This window comes from Lissotriton helveticus, chromosome 7 (genome assembly GCF_964261635.1).
Source record: "Lissotriton helveticus chromosome 7, aLisHel1.1, whole genome shotgun sequence".
NCBI lineage: Eukaryota > Metazoa > Chordata > Amphibia > Caudata > Salamandridae > Lissotriton > Lissotriton helveticus.
This window is the reverse complement of record NC_136068.1, coordinates 40,253,301-40,272,611: the sequence shown is the minus strand read 5'-3', so window position 1 is coordinate 40,272,611 and position 19,311 is coordinate 40,253,301. Positions and strand designations below refer to the sequence as shown.

Genomic DNA, 19,311 nt, shown 5'->3' with positions numbered 1-19,311 from the left:
GTTCCAAAGAAACGGGTGTGGCCGTTATGAGCTCAGCTCGTCATGAGGCACGGTGGCCATGTGCTCATGATGAGCTGAGCTCGTCATAACGGCCGCAACGCTCACACGTGGAGCTAATTCCCCCGCTGTGCTGAGCGTTCCAAAGAAACGGGTGTGGCCGTTATGAGCTCAGCTCGTCATGAGGCATGGTGGCCATGTGCTCATGATGAGCTGAGCTCGTCATAACGGCCGCAACGCTCACACGTGGAGCTAATTCCCCCGCTGTGCTGAGCGTTCCAAAGAAACGGGTGTGGCCGTTACGAGCTCAGCTCGTCATGAGGCACGGTGGCCATGTGCTCATGATGAGCTGAGCTCGTCATAACGGCCGCAACGCTCACACGTGGAGCTAATTCCCCCGCTGTGCTGAGCGTTCCAAAGAAACGGGTGTGGCCGTTATGAGCTCAGCTCGTCATGAGGCACGGTGGCCATGTGCTCATGATGAGCTGAGCTCGTCATAACGGCCGCAACGCTCACACGTGGAGCTAATTCCCCCGCTGTGCTGAGCGTTCCAAAGAAACGGGTGTGGCCGTTACGAGCTCAGCTCGTCATGAACACAGCGCCACCGTGCTGCACTGGGGCGCTGTGCGCGCCCCCCGCCCCCCAGCACAGCGGGAGAATTACCCCCGCTGCGAAGGGGTTAAAGGAATTGACTCAAACAATGAATGTATTCGAAACATGAGGTCAACTCACTCCTTTATTACTTAAATCTATGGATTTGTCAACATGGGGGAATATCAATACTAATAACAAACTTACATGGCCACCGCTCAAATTAATTTCATATTCCCCTATTATAATTCTCCACTAATCCTGTTTGGGTTCCAGAGTAGTGTGCTACCCGAGGAAAAGCCCTTCAAAACCTCATCAGGGGTAGCAAGCGCTATATAAATGTAAACCCTTCTCTCTTCTATCCCTCCACTATCCTTTTCAATCCAAATAACAGACAAACATATCCACCTCTCAAATTAATTCCCTATTTCCCTATACTGATTCACCATTAATCCTTTTTGGGTTCCGGAGTAGCGTGCTTCATGCCGAAAAAGCGATTTGACACCTAGTAAGGAGTAGTTAGCAATAGTTAAATGCAATTTAAAGCGTGGCTCAGTGGTTAGAGGCGGCAAACCCGGAAGCTGCGATCAGCCGTGGACCAGGGTTCGATTCCCCGCCTAGGCGGGTCTCGGGCTCAAAAATTCCACGGACTCGACAATTCTCGCGCCGGTGCCTACTCGACTCACGGGGTCACACTCTGCAACTCTGGGCAATAGCTTGCTTAATCTCCACTACGGCCCCTCGCGGCGGGATGCCTGGCTTTCACCTTGTGGATACCCTGCCGGGGTATCTCACAGGGGAATACCAGGACGGGTTCCCTAAGCAAGCGCCTTGATACCTTCGGGTGATACGTGCGCTATATAAGTCGCAATACAATTACAGTCACAATAATCATGGGGGCATCTGTCTTTTAACTTTCCAAACTTCAAATTAAATAGAGCAATGTTAAAATAATCAAAATGGGACAACAAAGTGGCACAAATCTTACCTTAGTTAAGAGCAACTTTCACATAAGGAGTACATCCATGGGCCCAGCGTCCAATCACTTCTTTATCGTCCTACGTAAAAAGATAAATAAAAAGAGGCAATTACTGATATTGCTAAGAACCTTCCTCCGAGAGCAATAGAAGACAAATCTGTGATACTCAATGCAAAAAGGCTCAGCACTATACAATATGATATAAGCGTGCCACGTCAAAGTTCAAGAACAATTAGCGCAAAAAAGACATCCACATCCGAGATGTGTGTTTCTTGAGGTAGTTTCTCTTTATTTTTCTTAAAAGGATTTGTCTTTATTTTCCCATAAACAAATGATCATAGCCATAGCCAACGCGTTTCGTTGCCCAAAGAGACTCCTTCAGGGCTTCACAGTATGGCATAAAGTGTGTTCATTGGGTGGTCGTGCAACTCAACAGTTTAAAAATTCAATATTCGGAAAGCTTCTATACAGTGCAAAGACTCATCAGTGGCATGATAACCAGTCACAAAGATTTGGGTTTAATCCATCATTCTTTTGCTCACCATGCCACCCCAGTTTGTATACAGCCATATGCAAATCAGTCTTGACCATTTCCTTATGGGAACAGTCCAGCCAGAACTGCCAAGCCAGGTCCTCCCTGGACCTGAAACAAGCACCCTTGGACCGGTTTCGGGGGTTAACCTCTCATCAGCCAGGCTAGCTTGAATCCAGTGGTGCAATGAGCACAGGACCCACGTCTTGCTACTGATGAAGATGAAAGAGCCATCGGCCCTTCCACCGTGACACTGACAAGGCCCGGACTGGCCGTTGTGGGCACCGGGCAATCCCCCTGTGCGCCACAAGGGTGGGGGCCGGTTTTGGGACCCTGGGGGCCGTTTTTGTGACAGGGCCGTTTATGCAGCATAGCTGCAAAATCGGCCCTGCAACAAAATCGGCCGATAACTGGCCCCGACAAAGAGCTCAGCACTCCCCCCGGGGGGCCGGCCGAGCACTTTGCCGGGGCCGGTTTTGGTTCCCAGTCCGGCGCTGACACTGACATCGAATGCTACGCTCCTACCTATTCACCTTTATGCGTCGGTAGCTCTCAGGGATAAACACAGTCAGGCGCTCGATGCCAACTCTCTGCAAAACGTCAGATCACTGTTAAATCTAAGGGCCTCAACACCACAGCCGAGACTCCATCTTGAATTCCGCTTGCACTCACTAAACACCTGGCACATCGCCGCCACGATCAGCTACTTTTGTGAGTGTGGCACCAAGGGTGGGGACACCCTGGAAAGGGTAATTGGAGGTGGAATAAAAGTTAATCCCTTGAACAAACTTGATTTTAACCTCCTTATTATACAGAAACATATCCAGGAAAACAATCCAGGAGAGAGGATGTAGCCTTACGGCTAGAGCGGTTGACCTCGAAGCTGGGGAACTGGGTTCCAGTCTCGGCAACGATGCTGAACATCCTGTGATTCTGGGCAAATCACTTAATCTCCCCGTGCCTAACAAAAATTAATGTGCGTCCTCATGTAAGGCAACTGGCGCTCATGTAAAGCGCTCAGATACCCGGGTCTAGTTCTCACTATATAAAACTACAAATTTTTTTTTAATGAAGTGTCATTGGACTGAATGACATCCAAAAGCAAAGATATAGTAAGACCAACCCTGCCGACTAAAAGCTGTGAACGCGATTTATTAACCATTTTTTACAACAGGGTCCAAACTGGAATGGCGTGGTGATCAAAAAAATGATGGATTTAGGCCCAGATCTCTGTACTGGGGTGAATGTATTACTCTGTTCTGCATTCTGTCCATCAACTGTTCTTTTTGCATTTTTTATAACAAACACACTGAATTAACCCTAGACTCCCACTCATTCATAAAATAACTGTACATCAGACTGAGAGCCGCAAAAACGATGAAATATCTATGGTTCTTTCTATGTATCTCAATTCACCAGTTTAATGGTTGTTCGAAAATTCAATGAGATGCCCTAAAAAACTGCAGACTGTGGGCCCCGGTTTATATATTGGTGGAGAGAGGGCTCCGTTGCACCCTACCGCCAATATAGTGATCCGCCAGCCACATTTACATGCCGGCAGACAACTCTGCCTCCGACATAATTAATCCCCTCAACGGCCCTGGGGAATAAGGGCCGTCGGAGAAACGGCTAAACGTCCACCCACTCGATTTAGATGGGCGGACATGTAGTCATTTTGTACTTTCCCCCTCCGCCAGGTAAGACCTGTCGGTAAGGAACAGTAAAACCATTCTAATCCCCCGCCCTTCGCCATGGGAGAAGCGACCCAAGGCGAAGAAGCTTTAGCTTTTTTCTTTTAAAAAAATTAATCCAGTTTCCGGAATTTGTTCTCCAAAATAAAAAAAGAAGACTGTTTGCTACGGGGATCCGCCCTTCCGACTCAGCCCTGCAGCGAACAGTAAAATGCCTTGACGCGGTTCCTGCCAATGCCTTTATAAATGACCACAAGGTAAGCGCTTGAATGTGACGCGGTTCCGGTCAATGCCTTTATAAATGACCACAAGGTAGGAGCTTGAATGTGACGCAATTCCTGCCAATGCCTTTATAAATGACCACAAGGAAGGCAGTAATTATAAATCTGGCGAGCAGCGTAGTCTCAGCCTGGTGGAGGTAGGGTGACCAGACGTCCCTGTTTTCCCAGGACGGTCCCCGTTTTTGGAGAAGTGTCCCCGTGTCCCGACACTTTTCTCCAAGTGACTCAAATGTCCCCGTTTTCAAACAGTGTCCCAGGTAAACACAGAAATGTCCCTGTTTTTCATTGTTCCGGTTCAGCATGCGCGCGCATGCTCTCTTTGCACTGGTGTTTGCTAGCTTGTGATGTTTTATTGATTTTTGGCAAATATATACTATAGTCCTTAAAAGTGTAAATGCAATAAAAAGTACTAATGCTGCTGCGTAAAGGAGAGGGGTGCCAATAAAAGGCCTCGGGTTTGATGTCTGTAATGCTTCATCTCGGTCTGTGGAGGGAGCTGTCATTCTAGTCCCTTTTCTATGTCTATGACAGCTGTCAAATAATCCTACTTTTATGTCCTCCAGGAGTAAAATCGGCCCCTTGGACCACAAATCCAAATCTTTGGGGCACATTCGATGCTTCTGCTCAGAGGTACAAGGGGCGGAACAGGGGCCGCGTCGGTCCCATCAATCATTGACGAAAGATGAGGACAGTCAAGGAAGCTGTCGATGCTGTTGTAATCTACAGGTTACTGAAGGGTCTTGAGTTAGCCAATCAGAGGCTGGAACACTCGACCCCATGGCGAGGTCACAAGAGGTCAAAAGAACAGGAAGCCATCAGCTTCAAGTCACATTGTTTAATCATCTTTCTTTTTAGCGTTTTTTAATTTTAAACTTTATGTTTGTAATTAATTTATTTAAAAACAATGAATACTTTACGTATTAGTCTTTGGTGGGCTGCATGAATAAATAGATTAATTAATGGGCGGGTGGCAATTGTACAGAAAGCCCCCCCCGGCAGCGTTCGGCACGAGCCTCTGTGCACATCTGTAGGGGGGGCTCTGTGTACATCTGTACAGGGGGGTGGGGTGCAGAGGGGGTCTTGCAGGAGGATGGGCGAGGCAGCAGAGGCACGGCCCGTGGAGAGGGGAAGTGGTGGGCCGGGGTCAGTCGAGGGATTGTGTGAATACAGATCAGAGTCGGGGGCTCGGGGTGGGGACACAGTGTGACATGAGGCCTCGAAGGCGAGCCTCTCATTAGCGGCTGATTAATGTATTCATAATCTGTCCTGATTGGCTGCATCTTGAGCTCTCGGAGCGCGAGGCCAGGTGCAGAGAGGCGGACCCGGGGGCAGGAGGCGCACTGTGGGGCAGGGTGGGTGGAGGGAGCCCCCCAGGGCCTCTGGTCTGGCGCCCCCTCTCCTGGCGGCCTCGAAGAGTACTGCAGGCTGTGAGCAGCTGGTCTGTAGAGCCAGCAGTGGTGCATAGAAGACCCAGCAGTGGTGCATAGAGCTGGTCTGTGGAACCAGCAGCGGTGCATAGAGCTGGTCTGTGGAACCAGCCGTGGTGCATAGAACTGGTCTGTGGAACCAGCCGTGGAGTATAGAAGACCCAGCAGTGGTGCATGGAGCTGGTCTGTAGACCCAGCAGAGGTGCATAGAGCTGGTCTGTAGAGCTGGTCTGTGGAACCAGCAGAGGTGCATAGAGCTGGTCTGTGGAACCAGCAGAGGTGCATAGAGCTGGTGTGTGGAGCCAGCAGTGGTGCATGGAGCTGGTCTGTAGACCCAGCAGAGGTGCATAGAGCTGGTGTGTGGAAGCAGCAGAGGTGCATAGAGCTGGTCTGTGGTACCAGCAGAGGTGCATAGAGCTGGTGTGTGGAGCCAGCAGTGGTGCATAGAGCTGGTCTGTGGAACCAGCAGAGGTGCATAGAGCTGGTGTGTGGAGCCAGCAGCGGTGCATAGAGCTGGTCGGTAGAGCCAGCAGTGGTGCATAGAGCTGGTCTGTGGAGCCAGCAGCGGTGCATAGAGCTGGTCTGTAGAGCCAGCAGTGGTGCATAGAGCTGGTCGGTAGAGCCAGCAGCAGTGCATAGAGCTGGTCTGTGGAGCCAGCAGCGGGGCATAGAGCTGGTCGGTAGAGCCAGCAGTGGTGCATAGAGCTGGTCTGTGGAACCAGCAGAGGTGCATAGAGCTGGTGTGTGGAGCCAGCAGCGGTGCATAGAGCTGGTCGGTAGAGCCAGCAGTGGTGCATAGAGCTGGTCTGTGGAGCCAGCAGCGGTGCATAGAGCTGGTGTGTGGAGCCAGCAGTGGTGCATAGAGCTGGTCTGTAGAGCGAGCAGCGGTGCATAGAGCTGGTCTGTAGAGCGAGCAGCGGTGCATAGAGCTGGTCTGTAGAGCGAGCAGCGGTGCATAGAGCTGGTCTGTAGAGCCAGCAGCGGTGCATAGAGCTGGTCTGTGGACCCAGCAGCGGGGCATAGAGCTGGTCTGTAGAGCCAGCAGTGGTCCATAGAGCTGGTCTGTGGAGCCAGCAGTGGTGCATAGAGCTGGTGTGTGGAGCCAGCAGCGGTGCATAGAGCTGATCTGTGGAGCCAGCAGCGGTGCATAGAGCTGGTCTGTGGAGCCAGCAGCGGGGCATAGAGCTGGTCTGTGGAACCAGCCGTGGTGTATAGAGCTGGTCTGTAGAGCCAGCAGCGGTGCATAGAGCTGGTCTGTAGAGCCAGCAGTGGTGCATAGAGCTGATCTGTGGTGCCAGCAGCGGTACATAGAGCTGGTCTGTAGAGCGAGCAGCGGTGCATAGAGCTGGTCTGTAGAGCCAGCAGCGGTGCATAGAGCTGGTCGGTAGAGCCAGCAGCGGTGCATAGAGCTGGTCTGTGGAGCCAGCAGCGGTGCATAGAGCTGGTCTGTAGAGCCAGCAGCGGTGCATAGAGCTGGTCTGTAGAGCCAGCAGCGGTGCATAGAGCTGGTCAGTAGAGCCAGCAGCGGTGCATAGAGCTGGTCTGTGGAGCCAGCAGCGGTGCATAGAGCTGGTCTGTGGAGCCAGCAGCGGGGCATAGAGCTGGTCTGTAGAGCCAGCAGCGGTGCATAGAGTTGGTCTGTGGAGCCAGCAGCGGTGCATAGAGCTGGTCTGTAGAGCCAGCAGCGGTGCATAGAGCTGGTCTGTAGAGCCAGCAGCGGTGCATAGAACTGGTCGGTAGAGCCAGCAGCGGTGCATAGAGCTGGTCTGTAGAGCCAGCAGCGGTGCATAGAGCTGGTCTGTAGAGCCAGCAGCGGTGCATAGAGCTGGTCTGTGGAGCCAGCAGTGGTGCATAGAGCTGGTCTGTAGAGCCAGCAGCGGTGCATAGAGCTGGTCTGTAGAGCCAGCAGGGGTGTATAGAGCTGGTCTGTGGAACCAGCCGTGGAGTATAGAAGATCCAGCAGTGGTGCATGGAGCTGGTCTGTAGACCCAGCAGAGGTGCATAGAGCTGGTCTGTAGAGCTGGTCTGTGGAACCAGCAGAGGTGCATAGAGCTGGTCTGTGGAACCAGCAGAGGTGCATAGAGCTGGTGTGTGGAGCCAGCAGTGGTGCATGGAGCTGGTCTGTAGACCCAGCAGAGGTGCATAGAGCTGGTCTGTGGAACCAGCAGAGGTGCATAGAGCTGGTCTGTGGAACCAGCAGAGGTGCATAGAGCTGGTCTGTGGAACCAGCAGAGGTGCATAGAGCTGGTGTGTGGAGCCAGCAGTGGTGCATGGAGCTGGTCTGTAGACCCAGCAGAGGTGCATAGAGCTGGTCTGTGGAACCAGCAGAGGTGCATAGAGCTGGTGTGTGGAGCCAGCAGCGGTGCATAGAGCTGGTCGGTAGAGCCAGCAGTGGTGCATAGAGCTGGTCTGTGGAGCCAGCAGCGGTGCATAGAGCTGGTGTGTGGAGCCAGCAGTGGTGCATAGAGCTGGTCTGTAGAGCGAGCAGCGGTGCATAGAGCTGGTCTGTAGAGCGAGCAGCGCTGCATAGAGCTGGTTTGTAGAGCCAGCAGCGGTGCATAGAGCTGGTCTGTAGAGCCAGCAGCGGTGCATAGAGCTGGTCTGTGGACCCAGCAGCGGGGCATAGAGCTGGTCTGTAGAGCCAGCAGTGGTCCTTAGAGCTGGTCTGTGGAGCCAGCAGTGGTGCATAGAGCTGGTGTGTGGAGCCAGCAGCGGTGCATAGAGCTGATCTGTGGAGCCAGCAGCGGTGCATAGAGCTGATCTGTGGAGCCAGCAGCGGTGCATAGAGCTGGTCTGTGGAGCCAGCAGCGGGGCATAGAGCTGGTCTGTGGAACCAGCCGTGGTGTATAGAGCTGGTCTGTAGAGCCAGCAGCGGTGCATAGAGCTGGTCTGTAGAGCCAGCAGTGGTGCATAGAGCTGATCTGTGGAGCCAGCAGCGGTGCATAGAGCTGGTCTGTAGAGCGAGCAGCGCTGCATAGAGCTGGTCTGTAGAGCCAGCAGCGGTGCATAGAGCTGGTCGGTAGAGCCAGCAGCGGTGCATAGAGCTGGTCTGTGGAGCCAGCAGCGGTGCATAGAGCTGGTCTGTAGAGCCAGCAGCGGTGCATAGAGCTGGTCTGTAGAGCCAGCAGCGGTGCATAGAGCTGGTCGGTAGAGCCAGCAGCGGTGCATAGAGCTGGTCTGTGGAGCCAGCAGCAGTGCATAGAGCTGGTCTGTGGAGCCAGCAGCGGGGCATAGAGCTGGTCTGTGGAGCCAGCAGCGGTGCATAGAGTTGGTCTGTGGAGCCAGCAGCGGTGCATAGAGTTGGTCTGTAGAGCCAGCAGCGGTGCATAGAGCTGGTCTGTAGAGCCAGCAGCGGTGCATAGAGCTGGTCGGTAGAGCCAGCAGCGGTGCATAGAGCTGGTCTGTAGAGCCAGCAGCGGTGCATAGAGCTGGTCTGTAGAGCCAGCAGCGGTGCATAGAGCTGGTCTGTGGAGCCAGCAGTGGTGCATAGAGCTGGTCTGTAGAGCCAGCAGCGGTGCATAGAGCTGGTCTGTAGAGCCAGCAGGGGTGTATAGAGCTGGTCTGTAAAGCCAGCAGTGGTCCATAGAGCTGGTCTGTGGAGCCAGCAGTGGTGCATAGAGCTGGTGTGTGGAGCCAGCAGCGGTGTATAGAGCTGGTCTGTGGAGCCAGCAGCGGTGCATAGAGCTGGTCTGTAGAGCCAGCAGTGGTCCATAGAGCTGGTCTGTGGAGCCAGCAGTGGTGCATAGAGCTGGTGTGTGGAGCCAGCAGCGGTGCATAGAGCTGGTCTGTGGAGCCAGCAGCGGTGCATAGAGCTGGTCTGTAGAGCCAGCAGGGGCGCATAGAGCTGGTCTGTAGAGCCAGCAGCGGTGCATAAAGCTGGTCTGTGGAGCCAGCAGCGGTGCATAGAGCTGGTGTGTGGAGCCAGCAGCGGTGCATAGAGCTGGTCTGTAGAGCCAGCAGTGGTGCATAGAGCTGGTCTTTAGAGCCAGCAGTGGTCCATAGAGCTGGCCTGTGGAGCCAGCAGCGGTGCATAGAGATGGTCTGTGGAGCCAGCAGCGGTGCATGGAGCTGGTCTGTGGATCCAGCAGCGGTGCATAGAGCTGGTCTGTGGAGCCAGCAGTGGTGCATAGAGCTGGTCTGTAGAGCCAGCAGTGGTCCATAGAGCTGGTGTGTGGAGCCAGCAGCGGTGCATAGAACTGGTCTGTGGAGCCAGCAGTGGTGCATAGAGCTGGTCTGTAGAGCCAGCAGTGGTCCATAGAGCTGGTCTGTGGAGCCAGCAGCGGTGCATAGAGCTGGTCTGTAGAGCCAGCAGTGGTGCATAGAGCTGGTCTGTAGAGCCAGCAGGGGTGCATAGAGCTGGTCTGTAGAGCCAGCAGCAGTGCATAGAGCTGGTCTGTGGAGCCAGCCGTGGAGTATAGAAGACCCAGCAGTGGTGCATGGAGCTGGTCTGTAGACCCAGCAGAGGTGCATAGAGCTGGTCTGTAGAGCTGGTCTGTGGAACCAGCAGAGGTGAATAGAGCTGGTCTGTGGAACCAGCAGAGGTGCATAGAGCTGGTGTGTGGAGCCAGCAGTGGTGCATGGAGCTGGTCTGTAGACCCAGCAGAGGTGCATAGAGCTGGTCTGTGGAACCAGCAGAGGTGCATAGAGCTGGTCTGTGGAACCAGCAGAGGTGCATAGAGCTGGTCTGTGGAACCAGCAGAGGTGCATAGAGCTGGTGTGTGGAGCCAGCAGTGGTGCATGGAGCTGGTCTGTAGACCCAGCAGAGGTGCATAGAGCTGGTCTGTGGAACCAGCAGAGGTGCATAGAGCTGGTGTGTGGAGCCAGCAGCGGTGCATAGAGCTGGTCGGTAGAGCCAGCAGTGGTGCATAGAGCTGGTCTGTGGAGCCAGCAGCGGTGCATAGAGCTGGTGTGTGGAGCCAGCAGTGGTGCATAGAGCTGGTCTGTAGAGCGAGCAGCGGTGCATAGAGCTGGTCTGTAGAGCGAGCAGCGGTGCATAGAGCTGGTCTGTAGAGCCAGCAGCGGTGCATAGAGCTGGTCTGTGGAGCCAGCAGCGGGGCATAGAGCTGGTCTGTAGAGCCAGCAGTGGTCCATAGAGCTGGTCTGTGGAGCCAGCAGTGGTGCATAGAGCTGGTGTGTGGAGCCAGCAGCGGTGCATAGAGCTGATCTGTGGAGCCAGCAGCGGTGCATATAGCTGGTCTGTGGAGCCAGCAGCGGGGCATAGAGCTGCTCTGTGGAACCAGCCGTGGTGTATAGAGCTGGTCTGTAGAGCCAGCAGCGGTGCATTGAGCTGGTCTGTAGAGCCAGCAGTGGTGCATAGAGCTGATCTGTGGAGCCAGCAGCGGTGCATAGAGCTGGTCTGTAGAGCGAGCAGCGGTGCATAGAGCTGGTCTGTAGAGCCAGCAGCGGTGCATAGAGCTGGTCGGTAGAGCCAGCAGCGGTGCATAGAGCTGGTCTGTGGAGCCAGCAGCGGTGCATAGAGCTGGTCTGTAGAGACAGCAGCGGTGCATAGAGCTGGTCTGTAGAGCCAGCAGCGGTGCATAGAGCTGGTCGGTAGAGCCAGCAGCGGTGCATAGAGCTGGTATGTGGAGCCAGCAGCGGTGCATAGAGCTAGTCTGTGGAGCCAGCAGCGGGGCATAGAGCTGGTCTGTAGAGCCAGCAGCGGTGCATAGAGTTGGTCTGTGGAGCCAGCAGCGGTGCATAGAGCTGGTCTGTAGAGCCAGCAGCGGTGCATAGAGCTGGTCTGTAGAGCCAGCAGCGGTGCATAGAGCTGGTCGGTAGAGCCAGCAGCGGTGCATAGAGCTGGTCTGTAGAGCCAGCAGCGGTGCATAGAGCTGGTCTGTAGAGCCAGCAGCGGTGCATAGAGCTGGTCTGTGGAGCCAGCAGTGGTGCATAGAGCTGGTCTGTAGAGCCAGCAGCGGTGCATAGAGCTGGTCTGTAGAGCCAGCAGGGGTGTATAGAGCTGGTCTGTAGAGCCAGCAGTGGTCCATAGAGCTGGTCTGTGGAGCCAGCAGTGGTGCATAGAGCTGGTGTGTGGAGCCAGCAGCGGTGTATAGAGCTGGTCTGTGGAGCCAGCAGCGGTGCATAGAGCTGGTCTGTAGAGCCAGCAGTGGTCCATAGAGCTGGTCTGTGGAGCCAGCAGTGGTGCATAGAGCTGGTCTGTGGAGCCAGCAGCGGTGCATAGAGCTGGTCTGTGGAGCCAGCAGCGGTGCATAGAGCTGGTCTGTAGAGCCAGCAGGGGCGCATAGAGCTGGTCTGTAGAGCCAGCAGCGGTGCATAGAGCTGGTCTGTGGAGCCAGCAGCGGTGCATAGAGCTGGTGTGTGGAGCCAGCAGCGGTGCATAGAGCTGGTCTGTAGAGCCAGCAGTGGTCCATAGAGCTGGCCTGTGGAGCCAGCAGCGGTGCATAGAGATGGTCTGTGGAGCCAGCAGCAGTGCATGGAGCTGGTCTGTGGATCCAGCAGCGGTGCATAGAGCTGGTCTGTAGAGCCAGCAGTGGTGCATAGAGCTGGTCTTTAGAGCCAGCAGTGGTCCATAGAGCTGGTCTGTGGAGCCAGCAGCGGTGCATAGAACTGGTCCGTGGAGCCAGCAGTGGTGCATAGAGCTGGTCTGTAGAGCCAGCAGTGGTCCATAGAGCTGGTCTGTGGAGCCAGCAGCGGTGCATAGAGCTGGTCTGTAGAGCCAGCAGTGGTGCATAGAGCTGGTCTGTAGAGCCAGCAGGGGTGCATAGAGCTGGTCTGTAGAGCCAGCAGCAGTGCATAGAGCTGGTCTGTGGAGCCAGCAGCGGTGCATAGAGCTGGCCTGTGGAGCCAGCAGCGGTGCATAGAGCTGGTCTGTGGAGCCAGCAGCGGTGCCTGGAGCTGGTCTGTGGAGCCAGCAGCGGTGCATAGAGCTGGTCTGTAGAGCCAGCAGTGGTCCATAGAGCTGGTCTGTGGAGCCAGCAGTGGTGCATAGAGCTGGTCTGTAGAGCCAGCAGCGGTGCATAGAGCTGGTCTGTAGAGCCAGCAGGGGTGCATAGAGCTGGTCTGTAGAGCCAGCAGCGGTGCATAGAGCTGGTCTGTAGAGCCAGCAGCAGTGCATAGAGCTGGTCTGTGGAGCCAGCAGCGGTGCATAGAGCTGGCCTGTGGAGCCAGCAGCGGTGCATGGAGCTGGTCTGTGGATCCAGCAGCGGTGCATAGAGCTGGTCTGTAGAGCCAGCAGTGGTGCATAGAGCTGGTCGGTAGAGCCAGCAGTGGTGCATAGAGCTGGTCTATGGAGCCAGCAGTGGTGCATAGAGCTGGTCGGTAGAGCCAGCAGTGGTGCAAAGAGCTGGTCTGTGGAGCCAGCAGGGGTGCATAGAGCTGGTCTGTAGAGCCAGCAGCGGTGCATAGAGCTGGTCTGTGGAGCCAGCAGCGGTGCATAGAGCTGGTCCGTGGAGCCAGCAGCGGTGCATGGAGCTGGTCTGTGGATCCAGCAGCGGTGCATAGAGCTGGTCTGTAGAGCCAGCAGTGGTCCATAGAGCTGATCTGTGGAGCCAGCAGTGGTGCATAGAGCTGGTCTGTAGAGCCAGCAGCGGTGCATAGAGCTGGTCTGTAGAGCCCGCAGGGGTGCATAGAGCTGGTCTGTAGAGCCAGCAGCGGTGCACAGAGCTGGTCTGTAGAGCCAGCAGCATTGGATAGAGCTGGTCTGTAGAGCCAGCAGTGGTGCATGGAGCTGGTGTGTGGAGCCAGCAGCGGTGCATAGAGCTGGTGTATGGTGCCAGCAGTGGTGCATAGAGCTGGTCTGTAGAGCCAGCAGCGGTGCATAGAGCTGGTGTGTGGGACCAGCTGCGGTGCATAGAGCTGGTCTATAGAGCCAGCAGCATTGGATAGAGCTGGTCTGTAGAGCCAGCAGTGGTGCATGGAGCTGGTGTGTGGAGCCAGCAGCGGTGTATAGAGCTGGTGTGTGGAGCCAGCAGCGGTGTATAGAGCTGGTCTGTGGAGCCAGCAGCGGGGCATAGAGCTGGTCTGTAGAGCAAGCAGCGGTGCATAGAGCTGGTGTGTGGAGCCAGCAGCGGTGCATAGAGCTGGTCTGTGGAGCCAGCAGCGGTGCATAGAGCTGGTGTGTGGAGCCAGCAGCGGTGCATAGAGCTGGTCTGTGGAGCCAGCAGCGGTGTATAGAGCTGGTCTGTAGAGCCAGCAGCGGTGCATAGAGCTGGTCTGTGGAGCCAGCAGCGGGGCATAGAGCTGGTGTGTGGAGCCAGCAGCGGTGCATAGAGCTGGTCTGTGGAGCCAGCAGCGGTGCATAGAGCTGGTGTGTGGAGCCAGCAGCGGTGCATAGAGCTGGTCTGTGGAGCCAGCAGCGGTGCATAGAGCTGGTGTGTGGAGCCAGCAGCGGTGCATAGAGCTGGTCTGTGGAGCCAGCAGCGGTGCATAGAGCTGGTCTGTAGAGCCAGCAGCGGTGCATAGAGCTGGTGTGTGGAGCCAGCAGCGGTGCATAGAGCTGGTCTGTAGAGCCAGCAGCGGGGCATAGAGCTGGTCTGTAGAGCCAGCAGCGGTGCATAGAGCTGGTGTGTGGAGCCAGCAGCGGTGCATAGAGCTGGTCTGTGGAGCCAGCAGAGGTGTATAGAGCTGGTGTGTGGAGCCAGCAGCGGTGCATAGAGCTGGTCTGTGGAGCCAGCAGCAGTGTATAGAGCTGGTCTAGAGAGCCAGCAGCGGTGCATAGAGCTGGTGTGTGGAGCCAGCAGTGGTGCATAGAACTCGTCTGTAGAGTCAGCAGCGGTGCATAGAGCTGGTCTGTGGAGCCAGCAGCGGTGCATAGAGCTGGTCTGTGGAGCCAGCAGTGGTGCATAGAACTCGTCTGTAGAGCCAGCAGCGGTGCATAGAGCTGGTGTATGGTGCCAGCAGTGGTGCATAGTACTCGTCTGTGGAGCCAGCAGCGGTGCATAGAGCTGGTCTGTAGAGCCAGCAGCGGTGCATAGAGCTGGTCTGTAGACCCAGCAGCGGTGCATAGTGCTGGTCTGTGGAGCCAGCAGCGGTGCATAGAGCTGGTGTGTGGAGCCAGCAGCGGTGCATGGAGCTGGTCTGTGGAGCCAACAGCGGTGCATAGAGCTGTTGCGAAGGCTCTTGTGTGGTTGATGAGGTTGAGCTGTTGAGAAGGCTCTTGTGTGGTCGACGAGGTTGGTCTGTTGAGAAGGCTCTTGTGTGGTTGACGAGGTTGGTCTGTTGAGAAGGATCTTGTGTGGTTGACGAGGCTGGTCTGTTGAGAAGGCTCTTATGTGGCTGACGAGGTTGGTCTGTTGAGAAGGCTTTTGTGTGGTTGACGAGGTTGGTCTGTTGAGAAGGATCTTGTGTGGTTGACGAGGTTGGTCTGTTGAGAAGGATCTTGTGTGGTTGACGCGGCTGGTCTGTTGAGGAGGCTCTTGTGTGGTTGACGAGGTTGGTCTGTTGAGAAGGCTCTTGTGTGGTTGACGAGGTTGGTCTGTTGAGAAGGATCTTGTGTGGTTGACGAGGCTGGTCTGTTGAGAAGGCTCTTATGTGGCTGACGAGGTTGGTCTGTTGAGAAGGCTCTTGTGTGGTTGACGCGGCTGGTCTGTTGAGAAGGCTCTTGTGTGGTTGACGAGGTTGGTCTGTTGAGAAGGATCTTGTGTGGTTGATGCGGCTGGTCTGTTGAGAAGGCTCTTGTGTGGTTGACGAGGTTGGTCTGTTGAGAAGGATCTTGTGTGGTTCACGGGGTTGGTCTATTGGGAAGGCTCTTATGTGGCTGACGAGGTTGGTCTGTTGATTAAGGCTCTTGTGTTGTTGACAAGGTTGGTCTGTTGAGAAGGCTCTTGTGTTGTTGACAAGGTTGGTCTGTTGAGAAGGCTCTTGTGTTGTTGACAAGGTTGGTCTGTTGAGAAGGCTCTTCTGTGGTTGATGAGGTTGTTCTGTTGAGAAGGCTCTTGTGTGGTTGACGAGGTTGGTCTGTTGAGAAGGCTCTTGTGTTGTTGACAAGGTTGGTCTGTTGAGAAGGCTCTTCTGTGGTTGATGAGGTTGTTCTGTTGAGAAGGCTCTTGTGTTGTTGACAAGGTTGGTCTGTTGAGAAGGCTCTTGTGTTGTTGACAAGGTTGGTCTGTTGAGAAGGCTCTTCTGTGGTTGACGAGGTTGGTCTGTTGAGAAGGCTCTTGTGTGGTTGACGAGGTTGGTCTGTTAAGAAGGCTCTTCTGTGGTTGATGAGGTTGTTCTGTTGAGAAGGCTCTTGTGTGGTTGACGAGGTCGGTCTATTGAGATGGCTCTTGTGTGGTTGATGAGGTTGTTCTGTTGAGAAGGCTCTTGTGTTGTTGACAAGGTTGGTCTGTTGAGAAGGCTCTTGTGTTGTTGACAAGGTTGGTCTGTTGAGAAGGCTCTTCTGTGGTTGACGAGGTTGGTCTGTTGAGAAGGCTCTTGTGTGGTTGACGAGGTTGGTCTGTTGAGAAGGCTCTTGTGTGGTTGATGAGGTTGTTCTGTTGAGAAGGCTCTTGTGTTGTTGACAAGGTTGGTCTGTTGAGAAGGCTCTTGTGTTGTTGACAAGGTTGGTCTGTTGAGAAGGCTCTTCTGTGGTTGACGAGGTTGGTCTATTGAGAAGGCTCTTGTGTGGTTGACGAGGTTGGTCTATTGAGAAGGCTCTTGTGTGGTTGACGAGGTTGGTCTATTGAGAAGGCTCTTCTGTGGTTGACGAGGTTGGTCTATTGAGAAGGCTCTTCTGTGGTTGACGAGGTTGGTCTATTGGGAAGGCTCTTATGTGGCTGACGAGGTTGGTCTATTGAGAAGGCTCTTGTGTGGTTGACGAGGTTGGTCTATTGAGAAGGCTCTTGTGTGGTTAATGAGTTTGTTCTGTTGAGAAGGCTCTTGTGTGGTTGACGAGGTTGGGCTTTCAAGAAGACTCTTCTATTGCTGAGTAGGCTGGTTTGGTGAGCGGGTTTGTGTGTGGTTGGGGAGAGTGGTATGTAGAGTTGGTACCTTCCCGCAACAAGAATGCACCTTTCGTAAATTCTGGTGCGTGGCGGTGTGAGGGTGACCACGGGGCGCATTTTATGGTGCAGAGAGCGACGCTGCTTCTCCTGACAAACTGGGACTGGGTTTCTTATTTGGTTTGGAGCCAGTGCAGTCGGTTAAATTAGGGGGGTTACTTATTGTGACATCACTATGACATCATAAGTGATGTATAAAATAGCATGAGTGGTTACACCAGGAAGTCTGTTCAAAGAGCAGGCGGCGAGGGGATGCAGCAGTTTCTTTCCTGGCCTGCACCCCAAGGCCTCAGGGGGCTGTACCCCAGCCCCCCAACCCTGGGGTGTAAGCACAAACCACTGAATGTGCATTCCAATTGGAGGAGCGTCCTCGTCCCGTCCTAAATTGTGCCCCACTCTCCCTGAAGAATGTTTAGTGGAACTGCTGATGTCACCAGTGACGTCCTATTTGACGCAATTAGCTTAGAATTAAAGGTTTGTGCAGCATTTGAGTTTCTCCACATTCTGGCAATGTTCAGGGGCTCTGTAAGGGAATGTTTACCCTTACCTCGCAGTGTTCAGGACACAACATTTTATAAGCTCTGCACATAAACAAATATCCGGCCATATATTTCAGGCCGTTTGGCGGGAACGAATGCGGCGCAATAAACGTGACAGATGGCTCCAGGCAGTCGGACACATTCCTTTCCCCGCTTCGGAGCCGTCTGGCGTGAGCGATATATGAGCCAGGCGAGGTTGTGATTCCGCATCCGTCCCCGCGCTCGGCGCCTCCGAGCAGTGAGAGGAAGGCGGCCCTGCGTATAGGGCCGCATACATTATTCACGTGCCAGTCCATGAGCTGAAACCCCTTTCCTCAAATGAACCGAAAGACTAAAGTTTCACAAAACTCCCTGGGCCTCATTTATGCAAAGTGACGCATTGCTGCGTGAAAACAGCGATGCGTCACTTTTCATTGCGCCCTCCTTGCTCCACTAACGATGCGTTATATTTACAGTATGACGCATCATGTCGCAAGGAGTTACAGATACGTCAGTATTTCTGACGTATCTGTATGGCGCGAAAGTGGCGCATTGCTGGAGTGTGTCACAAAAGTGACGCAACTCCAGCAATGTGTCCGCCTGCGTCAGTCTTACGCCTGCTGTGAGGCAGGCGTAAGAAATTGACGCATTTGCATCCTAGAAGTGACGCAGTGAAATCCTATAGATTTCACAGCGTCACTTCTATGCCCCTTTCTTGCGTCAGAACGCCCCCCTGCATACATTATACCTGGCGCAGGTATAATGTGGCGCAGGGGTTTACAAAGTGACGCATCTACCCAGATGCATCACTTTGTAAATATGGGGCAACAAGGCGCATTTTTTACACCACTGGTGCGTCACAAAAAGTGAACCACCAGCGGCGTAAAAGTGACGCATAGCCTTATATATGAGGCCCTAAATGTTTAAATAAATAAAGCGGCACACTGATTAGAATAAAAGAAAATGTTTTTTAAAAAAATATATGAAAATAGTTTACTTACTAAGACCCCAAGGCTCGCCCTTGCACTATTCACTACTGATATGGCACAAGTAATCCTTCCCAGGGAGCGTGTCACTGGAGCACTATCACAACTAACCACCACACTCCTACAAGTGTGGCAATTCAGACTTTACATCTACATTAAAAATGATTAATGCATGCCGCCCAAGCTACTCTTATAGGTTTGAGTGGCAGGTGTTAGTGATTTTATTCTATGTTTAATTATTAAACAACTGTTGCTGTGCTCCTCATAAATTTGGACAAACAGCGCCACTACGTGGCTGGCTGTTATAAGAGCCGCTGTTGACAATAAAGTGCTGGTACCGAGCACCTGAAAACACCGGCTCAAATTCAGCACTGGGACCACTTAACCCAGTTTTCAGAGGAGAAGGTGTCAAGAGGATGTACATGGCAGGGGATATGATTGTAATCCAAACAAACATTGGCCAAGCTAATAGGTCTGGTTCTTTTAGAAGTGAAACAGCTACTTCATGGATTGGTGAATTTGTCTGCATAGCTGTGTGAATGGTGAACACAAGAAAGAGGCAATAGTTTGATGAATGAATGGATGGGTGAGGGCCTCGAGCTATTAATGAAAAGGTGGATACATAGGTGCAAGTATGGATGAATGGATAAGCACATCGATAGATGGAGGAATGGTTGAATGCCTGGAGAGATTGGTTGATGAAAGTCGGTCTATTTATCATAGAAATAAGCCCAGGGCAGCGTGTGGAGTCTGTAACAGTGTGTGATAAAGCCAGACCCTTTAAGGGGTAGTCACGGTAGGAGGGGCGGTGTATGGGAGTAGGAAATGAGTTTAGGGCATATGCAGTTTGTCAGAGATGTCTACAGTGACAATTGTAACCAACCAATGGCTGATGAAGGTGGGAGGGTCAGTTGTGAATGATGCTTACAACAACCAATGGGAGAGCAGGACTGCCCATTTTGCTTATTGGCTTCTATATACATCGAATAGACTCTGTTAGACATCTTAAGATGCTACAGGCTACACCTTACAAGTAATCATGATAAGACACGTTTGTAGTTTCTCTGGTCTTTTCACCATGTGTGTGTCTTTTATGGCTTAAATATATTTATCAACAAATGTGCAAATATATCTTCATATTAGATGAACATTTCCATTTTCAAAGCCGGCTCTCTACTATGGATCGGGAGGCTTAGAAGAATAGAGTGCAGGGCCTCGTTGGCGCAAATCAAACTTGAGGCTCTGCCCCTCTCAGATATTTATTCCAAGTTCTCTGGGTCAAGTAGGAGGGAACGCCTGTCCAACGAGGTGCAGGGCAACACCCCAGACTATGACCATACCTTCCAAAGTGTGGCACTGTAGTCTCCCA

The 19,311-nt window shown here is 53.6% G+C and overlaps 1 protein-coding gene across 1 annotated transcript in view; it reads right to left on the bottom strand.

Moving 5' to 3' along the window:
- Positions 1-19,311, bottom strand: part of GRIK5 (glutamate ionotropic receptor kainate type subunit 5) — a 1,072,331-nt gene that overhangs the window by 688,283 nt on the left and 364,737 nt on the right. Inside the window, exon 2 of the mRNA XM_078650387.1 lies at positions 1,577-1,646. The gene's annotated coding sequence lies outside the window, so the exon portion shown is untranslated. The remainder of the gene's footprint in view (positions 1-1,576; positions 1,647-19,311) is intronic.